This window comes from Rattus norvegicus, chromosome 4 (genome assembly GCF_021556685.1).
Source record: "Rattus norvegicus strain SHRSP/BbbUtx chromosome 4, alternate assembly SHRSP_T2T, whole genome shotgun sequence".
Taxonomy (NCBI): Eukaryota; Metazoa; Chordata; class Mammalia; order Rodentia; family Muridae; genus Rattus; species Rattus norvegicus.
In genome coordinates this window covers 58438197-58450000 of record NC_141537.1, presented here as the reverse complement: position 1 = coordinate 58450000, position 11804 = coordinate 58438197, and the positions used below count along the sequence as shown (strand labels likewise).

General features: G+C 46.5%; 1 long non-coding RNA gene across 3 annotated transcripts in view; it reads left to right on the top strand.

Annotated features, from left to right (window-relative positions):
- Positions 1 to 8028, top strand: part of LOC147994779 (uncharacterized) — a 21346-nt gene extending 13318 nt beyond the window's left edge. The window contains exons 4-8 of one of the 3 annotated variants that reach the window (XR_015685974.1): positions 1204 to 1309; positions 1608 to 1687; positions 2833 to 3048; positions 6811 to 6965; positions 7540 to 8028. This is a non-coding gene — a long non-coding RNA (uncharacterized LOC147994779). Of the gene's footprint in view, positions 1 to 1203; positions 1310 to 1607; positions 1688 to 2832; positions 3509 to 3683; positions 7157 to 7539 lie in introns of those variants that run through there. The other 2 variants (XR_015685969.1, XR_015685975.1) reach the window with 2 other exon arrangements.
- Positions 8029 to 11804: the final 3776 nt, after the last annotated feature.

The window sequence follows — 11804 nt, the reverse complement described above, 5'->3', positions numbered from 1 at the left end:
ACAGAATGGGTAGAGATTTTCCTGCACATTTGCTGGAGGCAGGTAGAAGCTGGCAGAGCTGAGTTCCACTCGTGTTTGATATGCCTATCACCCCCATAGGAATATGCCAAATTCTGACTTACTCTGCCTGGCCCAAATTTCTGGCTTCCTTAACCAGATGACTGGGCAATGTGGAAAACCTCAGGCAGGCTTGGGGGAGGGACGGATGGGGGTTTTGCCGAGTTGGGGGAGGTGTTAAGTATCTGTAAACTCACCAATAAGCTGAGAGGAACAGGACATAAGCAGTCTGGATGGTGGCCTGCACTGTCAGCTTGCTGCCAGAACAACACGAGGGGCTGGGGGCTCCACAGTAGAAACCCAAGCACTGTTCACTCACAGGGAGGCTGAAGCCCAGGGTGGAGGGGTCCAGAGGCTGGGTTTCTGCTGGGGCTTGTCTTCTGGGTTCCCATACACACCTTTCCCACTTTCTCTGTATGCACCTTCATACCTGGTATCCTTAAGCCCACATTTCTTCTTTCTATAAAGGTAGTCACGGAGGCCCTATCCTTATGACTTTATGTAGCATTAACTAGCCCTGGAAGGTCCTAATGGAGACACACCAGGGGATAAGGGGTCAATACACAGACTCTGATGAGACACAGTTGTAGTTTCTTTAAACCGTTTGCCTTTGTCCCACTACAGCAGCCGTCCAGCAATAGGCATAGTCTGCTATAATCCAGACGCCAGCCTCCCTGGGAGCCACATCAACGGGAACACTGAGAATTAAACAAAGACCTTCTCCCACCATCACTGCAGACTCCTGCAGCTGCACACAACACAACATTTACAGGCAATTTTCGCTTCAGCTATAAAGCTTTTAAATTTAAAAGTCTCAGTGATCGAAGCCATACTCCTTTGTCAGATCGGAGTTTCTTCCCATGATAAAAGGGATTTTAAAAAAATCAAAAACCAAAAAACAGTATTCGATGGGCATAGTGGCGCATACCTGCAATCCCAGCGCTCAGGGGGCAGAGCCAGTCAGATCTCTGTGTTCAAGGTCAGCCTGGTCTACAGAGCGAGTTCCAGGACGGTCAGCACGGCACAGAGAAACCCTGTCTTGAAAAACAAACAAGAAACAAAACAAAACAAAACAAAACAAAACAAAACAAAACAAAACAAAACAGTCCTCAAAGCCCTGTTTCCAGAAGTCTCTCTTCTTGCCAGGTACAAGTCGAAGCCATGTGTATCTGGATGATTTCACCCTCCAAAAAGAAGAGAAACCGTGAGAACAACAGCGACAACGATGTCTAATGATAACAATCCCTGTCTTGTAAGGTCCCCAGCACAGCACCACCCCTTGCTTGTCCTTCTCAGACCCAATGTACAGATTTTAAAGCAGGGTCAGGGTACTATCTCAGAGCTGGATTAAAACGAGGCTGACTCTACCCATCCCATCTCCATCCCTGTCCCCACTCCATCTCACAATTTTATTTCCATTTCACACATAACCCCCGAGTACCAGCCACAAATCCAGCGATATTTAATGAATATTTTGGTAAACTAAACTTAGAAGAATCACCCATCTTCTGGAGGTCAGAGTTACTTGATGACCATGGGAATTCTCTTAGGAGCAAGGTCTACATGACAGTTAATCCTCGGCAAGTTGGAGTCAGAGTGATGGCAGCTGCAGATACTGCCCAAGCTTGTGGTAAGTGTTCTATTTGGATTGGTCATTTCCCTATCTATCTATCTATCTATCTATCTATCTATCTATCTATCTATCTATCTATCTATCCATCCATCCACCCACCCACCCTCCCACCCTCCCACCCACCCACCCACCCATCCATCTATCTATCTATCCATCCATCCACCCACCCACCCATCTATCCATCCACCCATCATCTATCTATCTATCTATCTATCTATCTATCTATCTATCTATCCATCCACCCACCCACCCATCTATCTATCCATCCATCCATCCACCCACCCATCTATCCATCCACCCATCATCTATCTATCTATCTATCTATCTATCTATCTATCTATCCATCCACCCACCCACCCATCTATCCATCCACCCATCATCTATCTATCTATCTATCTATCTATCTATCTATCTATCTATCTATCTATCTATCATCTTCTACAAAGGCATCAAAGGCTGCTTCCTGTCTAACCTGTGTGACATGTCCAGGGAACTTCCCTCCATAGGCATCGTTGAGGAGTCCAATGGGGCAGAGCATAAAATGTTTATAATTCCAAGTTCATGGCCAGGATGTGACATTTCAGAGGAAAAATGTCGATCAGGTAGCACTTTATTATAGAATGCTGGGTTTAATAGCAATCTTTTTATTTTTTTAAAAAATATATTTATTTATTCTATGTATATGGATGGTACATTGCTGCTGTCCTCAGACACACCAGAAGAGGGCATCAGATCCCATTACAGATGATTGGGAGCCACTGTGTGGTTGCTGGGAATTGAACTCAGGACCTCTGGAAGAGCAGTCAGTGCTCTTAACCACTGAGCCATCTCTCTAGCCCCTTAATGGTAATCTTTAAGATCAATAACAAATAAATAAATAAATAAAAAGAAAGATAACACTGGGTTTAAAACTAACCACATTCACTAAGTCACACAGAAGAGCTAGTTCGATACCCTGGAACTTGATGGTTTCTAGAGCAACAAGCATAGTGAGGGAAAGGCCATAGCAGATTAGAATGGTCCCCACCCCTACCTGCCCCAGGACAGGCTTGGTTGGAAGGAAAGATGTGCTGGCATGTAGGATGAGGGGAGAGACCTCTCAGTCCCTTTCCCCTGAATACTCTGTTGTTCTCTCTTTACAGTTCCCTTTCCAGAATATTCCCGGATCCTGGCTGAGCCCGCCAGAGGAGTCCTGATACTACTAATAAGCTGATTTAAGAGAGGAGTTTAGCTCACCAGACCCCAGAGAGAGGCCTCAGCCAGACCAGCAGATAACAAGCAGCAAAGAGCCTCCCGCTCCCGCTGCCTGCTCCCAGTTCCTTGTGTTTTATATGCGGAAGGCATCTGCGATCATTCCCGTAGGTAGACCTGGCCTTTCCTCTGGCTGTAGAAAAGCTAAATTGTAGATGGCATCCTCGGGGTCTGTTCTACCTTTTAGAGTTTCTGTGAGCTTGGGGCCAGGGACACAGATGACTTCACACGCTCACTTACCCCTGGGGTCCCTGGTCAGTGTCTTCCATAATATCTGATGCCATTTGAAAGGCCAATAATAAATTACTCCTTTTTATTACATTTCTCTCCCTCCCCTTTCCCCCACTCACCTATCTCCCTCTTCCTCTCCCCACCCTCCATTCCCAGCTCTATTTTGAGGCATATATCAACTTGAAATTATCCTAATTGAACATCTATGTACAAACCCCATGTCACATGTTTCATATAAACTAATATTGTGGCAAGGAGTTAGAACTGCCACCTTGTGAACAAGGAGGCTGGGTTGGCCCAAAGTCTGAGGTCCGAGTAAATTTGCTCATGGTCAGCAAGTGTTAAGATCCTACCTCCGTTCCTTCTAAATTCGAAATCTCACTTTTTCTACTAAGTCACTATGTTATATAAAACATTGTGTCAGTCAGCACAAAATTAGCTCATGCTGCAGTTACAAGTGACCCCCAAATTGTAATGGCCTATAATCATGAAGTGTGACTTCATCTTCCAGGTGCTGTGTGACTGACATGCCGCATAGCTGGGCTTGAGGCTGTGCTCCACATTAACCCAGAGCTCAGGCTTGCAGCACCCTACTGGCGAGAGAGGGTGCTCTGAGCAGTCTAAAGCCAGCAATGCAATGCTCTGTCGTTGGGTTGAAATAGACCATTTCTAGCATAACTCAGCGGCCTGTATATGACAGTGCTCTTTCGCACCACAGGAGGGAGGAAATACGAGCTCATAGACTGAGTACTCCAAGTCTCTCATGAATAGCATTAAACGGGCCATGATTGATTGGTACAGGAATGGTTACCCAAATGTTCAATATATACCGTGTCATGCCCCATTCCCTTCCTCATCAATGAACAGAACACGGTGGAATGTTTCTTTTTAGACCAAGCAAGGATCAGGCATAACGACTAGGCCCTGGTTCTCTCTCCTTCTGAACTGCCCTGTTTTTACTAGCTCTCTTACTAAGCCTCCTCTGACACTGGTGGCAGACTATTTAGACCAGGTTATCCTAGAGATTGGGTCTTTAGTGGCTTAATGTCTAAGCACGTATCAGGGCCTTCCAATAGCCATCCCACGGCTGCCTCAAGTGACGGATGTCCATGTGTATGGCTCATGACACTCTCCCCATGGCATCCAGTAGAACTGGAGCTCCAAGCAGACCTCATCTGCCAGCTACGAAACTTCTTCCATACAAAGAGGCTCATCAGAGTGCAAGCAACGGGCTGGGCATTATTACACGGTTACGTGGAATCTGTTCTCCTTGGTTAAAACCAGGATGATCATCTATCATCTGAAAGGCTCGACAGTTAGTTATTAGGTAGCCCCTTGCCTATGACACACCTCAAAACTGCTCCAGGCATGCAGCGTGTCAGGACACCGCTGTGGGAAAACCGCGGGCGCGATGATGCCAGAGCCACCAGTTGTGAAATGAAAACGAATGCCGGTTAACTCATTGTTTCAACTACCCCGTGCCAAAGAATCGATTGGGGAGAACATTTTGTCCATGCTCGCTGGATCGCCTTGGTGGTCTTGGCCCCGTATAGATGTAGCCCAAGTCTCGGGGATGTGAGCCTAATGTCAGGTACCAGAATGCAACACTGGAAGGGACCTCCAGAGAGAGTGTCACACATTCCCTTCATGTCACCAACAAGGATCCAGCGGCGGGATTCACCGAAGGACTCGCAACACAATTGTGGGCTATTGTTTTCGGAAAGAGGTCAACAAGGGCACATCTTCGCCCACAGCATTTTTAACATTTTCGTAGCTATTTCAGAATCACGATGCCCCCTGAATGGCATTGCGTACTTTCTAAAAGTAGACAAGAATTTGAGAAACACCCCGTGGTGCAACTGTTCATTGCTTAAACTTGCTGCTGACTCATTTGCCCTTCCATACTTCTTTACCAACATCAGTGGTGGCATCTGCTACTTACTACCCTCCCCCCCCAACCCCAAGTCCCAGTCTCCTTTGTTGGGCTGGGAATCAAGAGGTAGTGACCTCACTTCCCTGAGTCCTCATTGGCTGGTGGGTGGGACTCTGAGGCGAGGTCCTTGAGGATCTGGGCCTCCTGCCCTCCAGGTTGGAGTAAGTCACCTGTCACCCAGGGTGTAGACCATTTGGGAATGAAAGGGGTCTGTGGTCCAAGGAAGCCAAGGTTCTCAGACTTCATCTTTTTGATAAAGGCCAAATGATCCAAACAAAACCCCTTAGGTGTTAAAGAGGAAACAAATGTTATTCACAATATTCACAGAACATTCACAAGACCCTCTCAGATGATGTCTTCCCCACATAAACTGTGAAACTCCTTCATTCACTTGAACTCTCTGCCTCTTGAAATGTCTTCCCTCTGAGACAAGCAATTTGGTTGTGGTCCCTTTAACCATCTCCCCCCTACCCCTTTCTCAAGTGCAGTTAAGAAGTATTGATATCTTCAAGGGGTGTGGGGAAAAGGAGTTCCAGACCAGTGCTGTCTGGACTCAGTAGCCAAGAGCTAGGCTCAACATTGTCAGTACCCAGTCCAGACCCTGGCAGTTGTCCATCCGCTCAGGCCCAGTGCAGGGGCAGTCTCTGGCATGCACAGAGGACTCTCGGGCTTGGGGCCAAAAGCCAGCCCTTTACCCTAGATCAGCACAGGGAGTGGCCCTGCCCTCAGACAGTGCACCTCTTTCCTTGTTTTCTGGGTTGATGCAGCTTAGAGAAATATTTGGAGCTTCGTAGGGGTAGGGAATCTGGGACTATGAAATTACAGGGTAACGTCTTAGGGCAACCTTCCTCTCACAAAGAGAAGGGAGGAAAGGCCCCACAGTGTGAAGTGGGTGGCTCTCGTCCCTGGACTTGATAGATTGTTAAAAAGATACTGTGGAAGCTTGGCCCTTACCAGGTCTTTTCTCCACTTGTCTTCATTACAAACCACAGACACACGCATACACACACACACACACACACACACACACACACACACACACAGAGTATCAAGTGTTCCTTTGAGGCCACTAAGTTCAGAGTCTTGAAAACTTTAGAAGTAAAAGAATTCACAGCTGAAGAAATGAAGACTTTAAGGGAAAGCAGAGTCAGGAGAACGAGTCAGGAGTTAGAGCTTATCCTTAGAACGAGTTAGGGATTAGGATTATCCTTAGAGCTGATTTTGGTTCAGGGAAGAACACGGTCCAAGAACACACCAAATAAAGAACATTTTAGGATGTGTCCATAGAGTTACTTTTCTTAGGCTGTGACCTGAGAAGCAACTTCAGGTCCTGTCACTCCGATGCTAGGTGAAAAGTCTCTCTTTAGTTGCATTAAGTTCTTTAGCAATAACATGTGCTTTCTCCGCACCCTTCGTATCTACAACTTTAACTCCCCTTTCTTTCTTCTCTACGCTGTACATTTTCATATGGCTTTACCCATTTTTCTGCTCTCTTCCTATGAACCTGTTGAAAAGAAGTGGGCACTAACTATGCCACAGTCTAAATGTTATATTGTCTAGAAATTTCCTCTGCCAAACAAATTGGTCCAATGCCTTTGAATTCAGCTTCAAGGTCTCAGGACAAGGAATGCATAGCTACACTATTTTGCCAGAATGTAATTGAATGGCCTCTTGTTCTATTCCTGATCGCCTTTATCGCCTACAGATGCGTACTGGATATTTTATGTCAACTTGACACAACCTAAAATATCTGAGAGGGAAACACCTCAATTAAGAAAATGCCTCCATAAGCCTGGACTGTGGGCAAACCTATGAACATTTTCTTCATTAGTGATTGAGAGAGGGTCCAGCCCATTGTGGGTGAGTTCATCCCTGGGTTAGTGATCCCGGGTTCTATAAGAAGGCAGGCTGAGCAAGCCTCAGGGAGCAAGCCAGTCAGCAGCATCCCTCCATGGCTTCTGCTTTAGTTCCTGTCTCCAAGTTCCTGCCCCATTTGAGTTCCTGTCAGTGATGGGGAATTGTAAGCCCAATAAACCCTTTCCTCCCCAGGGTGCTCTGGTCAGTTTTGTTGCAGCGATAGAAACCCTAACTAGGACAGTATGTTTCTAGCAACATTCCTGGTCTTCCACTCTTCCACCAGAACAACCATTTAAGCTGTGCTGTATCATTTAAGGGCTTTTTAGCCCTCCAGTGAAGACTCACTCAAATTCCTCCTGCAAACTAGTTTCGAAAGCCTAAAGATCACATGGTCAGGAAGTCACAGCAATCAGAAAGCACAGCAACGGGAACAGATCATATTGTGTCTGCAGCCAGAAAACACAGAGCATCACATTCTGGTGCTCACCTGGCCTCCCCATTTACTCCCATTTTATTCAGTCTAGGAACCAAACCTATGGAGTGGTATATCCTCAGCTAAACTTCCTTGTTCTTCCAGGGTCTCCTTGCAGGGAATCCAGCTCAGATACATCTTGGCTGACCTCAGCAGCATTCTGAGACCTTGGTAAAAAGTCTCAGCGACCCTGTAACAGCCAGAATTGTGTCTTCTTGATTATTGTTAAATGCCAATCAGGCTGATAATCACATTCACCATCAAAGTATCACCTTCTGTTAGTGGGTTGCATAGGCTCCTGAGCCAATTAACCAGCACGTCTGTGATGGAGACAGCAGCTTCCCTTCAACCCAGCAGCACCAGGGACGCATGACTGATGATATTTATCGAAGAATTATTTGTCATTGTGACAAATCAGAAAAAAATTTCGTCCATTTTTTTGTTACTTTTAAAAAGTATTTAGGACTCAGTAACTTATGAAAATACAGGTTTATTAAGCTTATAATTCTTGAGGCTGGGGAATACATAGAATGTTTCTGACACCCCCTTGTCACCTGGCAAGAGTCTGAAATACATATTACATTGATAGATTGCCATGTTCTCTCACATTTCTTGAAAGTAGACTCCCAGCACATCTCAGGTGAGAACAAGCTAGGCAGAGCGCACTGCTCTGTCTGTGGTGACTGTGGTTTCCTTAGCTTTGCTTTAGTGTTTACTTAATATGTATGTCTGTGCACACATGCAAACATGCAGCAGAAGGAGTGAAAATACAGCCACACATGCTACTGCATGTATGTGATGGACAGCCACACATGCCACTTTATGTATGTGGTGGTCAGCCACACATGGCACTGCATGTATGTGGTGGTCAGCCACACATGGCACTGCATGTATGTGATGGTCAGCCACACATGCCACTTCATGTATGTGATGGTCAGCCACACATGGCACTGCATGTATGTGATGGTCAGCCACACATGCCACTTCATGTATGTGGTGGTCAGCCACACATGCCACTGCATGTATGTGAAGCAAAAATGCCTTCCCTTGTCTCCAAAACTCCTTATCTTGAGTCAGCCTGGCCTGTAACTGCAGCCTGGTTCTGTAACAAAAAGAACGGCAGATAGCTGGCAGCCAAGGGTATTAAAAGCATCGTGTCCTTGAGAACAGCAGCTGGGAGGTAAAGGATTTCCAAGTGGTGAGAAACTCTTCTGTGGAAGGCAACCCAGTCAGGAACTCCAGCCTACTGCTTCTACTTCCCCAGTCAATTCTGGTGTAAGCCCGACTCCATGATGCCACCTTTGTCTGCTTGTCCAATTAGACCACATCGGTCACCTATGCCAGATGATGGAGATGCCTTATTTGATGATGTCGAACTGCTCTCTCTCTCTCTCTCTCTCTCTGTCTCTCTCTCTCTCTCTCAAACTTTTGCTTACTATATGTTTAAGCATGGTCACTGGAGATCATTCTCTGGACCGTACAGAACAGGGTCTTCCTACTGCATCAAAACATGGCGGAGCACATCTCAGGTGAGAAAGAACAAGCTAGTCAGGGAGCTCACTGCTTTCTCTGTTGTTTGTTTTTCTTAGTTTTGGTTTAGTGTTTATTCAATCTGTATGTCTGTGTGCACATGCAAACATGCAGCAGCAAGGAGTGAAAGTGCAGCCACACATGCCACTGCACGTATGTGATGGACAGCCACACGCGCCACTGCATGTATGTGGTGGTCAGCCACACATGCCATTGCATGTATGTAGTGGTCAGCCACACATGCCATTGCATGTATGTAGTGGTCAGCCACACATGCCATTGCTTGTATGTAGTGGTCAGAGGACAGCTGAGTATTTCCTTCCAGCATGTAAATTCCTGGGATCCAATCTGGATGTTGGGCTAAGGCATCTTACTACTACCATTCCCCTTTCTATACTTACCTATATCTTTACCTGTCGCTGTCTTTGTTCGGTTTAATAGCGCTGGCGATTCAAGCCAGAACCATTGGCCTTCCTCTCCAGCCATTGTGCTCCTTTTATTTTGAGATCTCGCTTAAGTTGCTGCTATGGTTTGAATAAGAATGTCCCCTATAGGCTCATATATTTGAACCCTAGTCACTTGGGAGTGAGCTCTTTAATAGAATTAGAGGGATTGGAGGAAGTATGTCTTGTGTGCATGTGTGTGGACGCAGGGGTTGAGGTTTCAAAAGTTTATTCCAGGACCCTTCTCTCTCCACTTTTCTGTCTGTGGATCAGGATGTAGCTTTCAACTATTTCTCCAGCATGGCTCCTGCATGTATCCCAGCACGGCTCCTGCATGTATCCCAGCATGCTCTCAGAGGGTAATAAACTAAACCTCTGAAGGCCCCCAATTAAATGCTTTCTTCTATGAGAGTTGCCTTAGTCATGGAGTCTCTTCCCAGCAATAGAGCAGTGACTGAGACAGTTGCTACTGGCTTCAAACTTAAAATCCTCCTGCCCGAGCCTAAGATGAAATGCCCAACATGCGTTACTCTTCAGGTGAGATTCGCTTTTATAAGGACGTCATTCTTGAGCTGACCTATTAGTCCATGAATGGATTAAGCCATTCACGAAGATGGAGGCCCCTGATGAACACTGAAGTGATGGCAATCAAATTCCAACATGAGTTTCAGAAAGAACAAGCCGTATCCAGACTGTGGCAAACTGAAATGTCCATTGGGGGTGAGGGCGTGAACTGTGGGTTTCCTGTACGGTCCAGTTATTCAGAAGGTAAGATTGGTGTGCTTGGAAACACAATACTAGATCTTTTAAAAACCACACAGCAAGTTCTCAAACGATAAGGTCACTCTGACATCGCTTATGCAAACTAAAAAGCACTCACTCAAAGTATTGTTAGTTGTCATTTATGAGTAATATGGGGCCAGCACGTGTGTGAGAAAATTATCCGGGGATTGCAGGCTGGCAGCTGTGTGTTTGGAGAGAGAAAGAGGCCCGAAGGGACTTCAGCAGTGAGGTGCTTTGGGTGTTTTTTGTTTCTTTAAAGAATCTGATGTAAACACAGCAAAACGTTAGCATCCTGTCATTTGTTGGGGTAGGTACGTGGCCCTCGCTCTATTTCCCATTGTACTTTGCTGTAAGGCTGAAGTACTTCAAAACTGAGGTGGGGGCAGGGTAAAGAAAGTGATACAAAACCCCAGCAACACTTTACATGCCTTTACATGAGAAGGGCACAGATAAGGGAGAACCTTCTCCGGGTTTCCTTCCCTGTGTTTCCAACAAGTGTTCACAGTGTGTTTTCTCTGCTGCAGAAATGGATGCCCAAAAGGGCTTTCCCCACCCATCTCAGGGCTCACAGAAATTGACCCCATCTCCCTTATTCAGATGTGGGGGGTAAAATTGAGAATACAGGAAACTGGCTGCATCAACCACCTCCATGGCCGTTGGAAGTCTGATCCCTCCACCACCACCCCCGCCCCCACCACTACATTGCTTCTCTCCACAGAGGGAAATCCTACCTAGTTCTTTATTTTTCTTCTTTAGCAAGGTCTGGGGTTGGCAGATATAAATTCTGTCTCAAAACAAAACACACACACACACACACACACACACACACACACACACACACACACACACCTCTAGAAGAACAGCTGTACACAGGTGGCCAAGTGGATCCCCGCCAGAGTTGACATTCATTAGGCTCAGAGTCGGGACCCACGGCCTTACACGGAAGGTGTTATTACCCCTGTTTTTAGGATGAGCAAAGTGAAGCACAGAGAGGGTTAAGAATTTTCCCAAAAGCGCACAGCTAGTCCTAGAAGACAGATCTGACTTACTTGGAAGCCCAGGTTCTTCCTATGAACGTTGGGAGCTGAAATCTTTTCCAAAAGATGCCCTCTAATGGGAACAGTTCCCCGAGGGAGTCGAACTAGGACTTGAGATACTGAGGAGCAAGGGGCAGTCAAAAGTCCAGGCTGTGGACCTAGAAACCCATTTAGAGAGGTGACTTATCCCGGGTGATGAACAAACTGTAAACGACCTCACTGAAGGGTGCCTCACACAAGCATCCTTTCTGCCTACCTCTACCTCGCCCCAGGCTCTACGGCTCTGAGCGAAGGACATCTTAGTGCAGAAATTCCTAATCTGCGGGGGAAGACCACTGTCCTCCAGAGTCAGACAATACCCTCACTCATCAATAGAGGATGTAGGGTGAAGTACCCCAGGACGACCGCACGATGCCGCCCTTGAGCCACACACCCCATACGCTGGGGACCGTGGCCTAGCAAACCTGCTTTGTTGGAACCAGAATTGGTAAGTCAGGGAGCATCAGGACCCTGAGTTCCTATGGTCACATGTTGAGTCAGCCTTGTAACGTGGCCTGTCCACGTCGTGCCTCCTCCG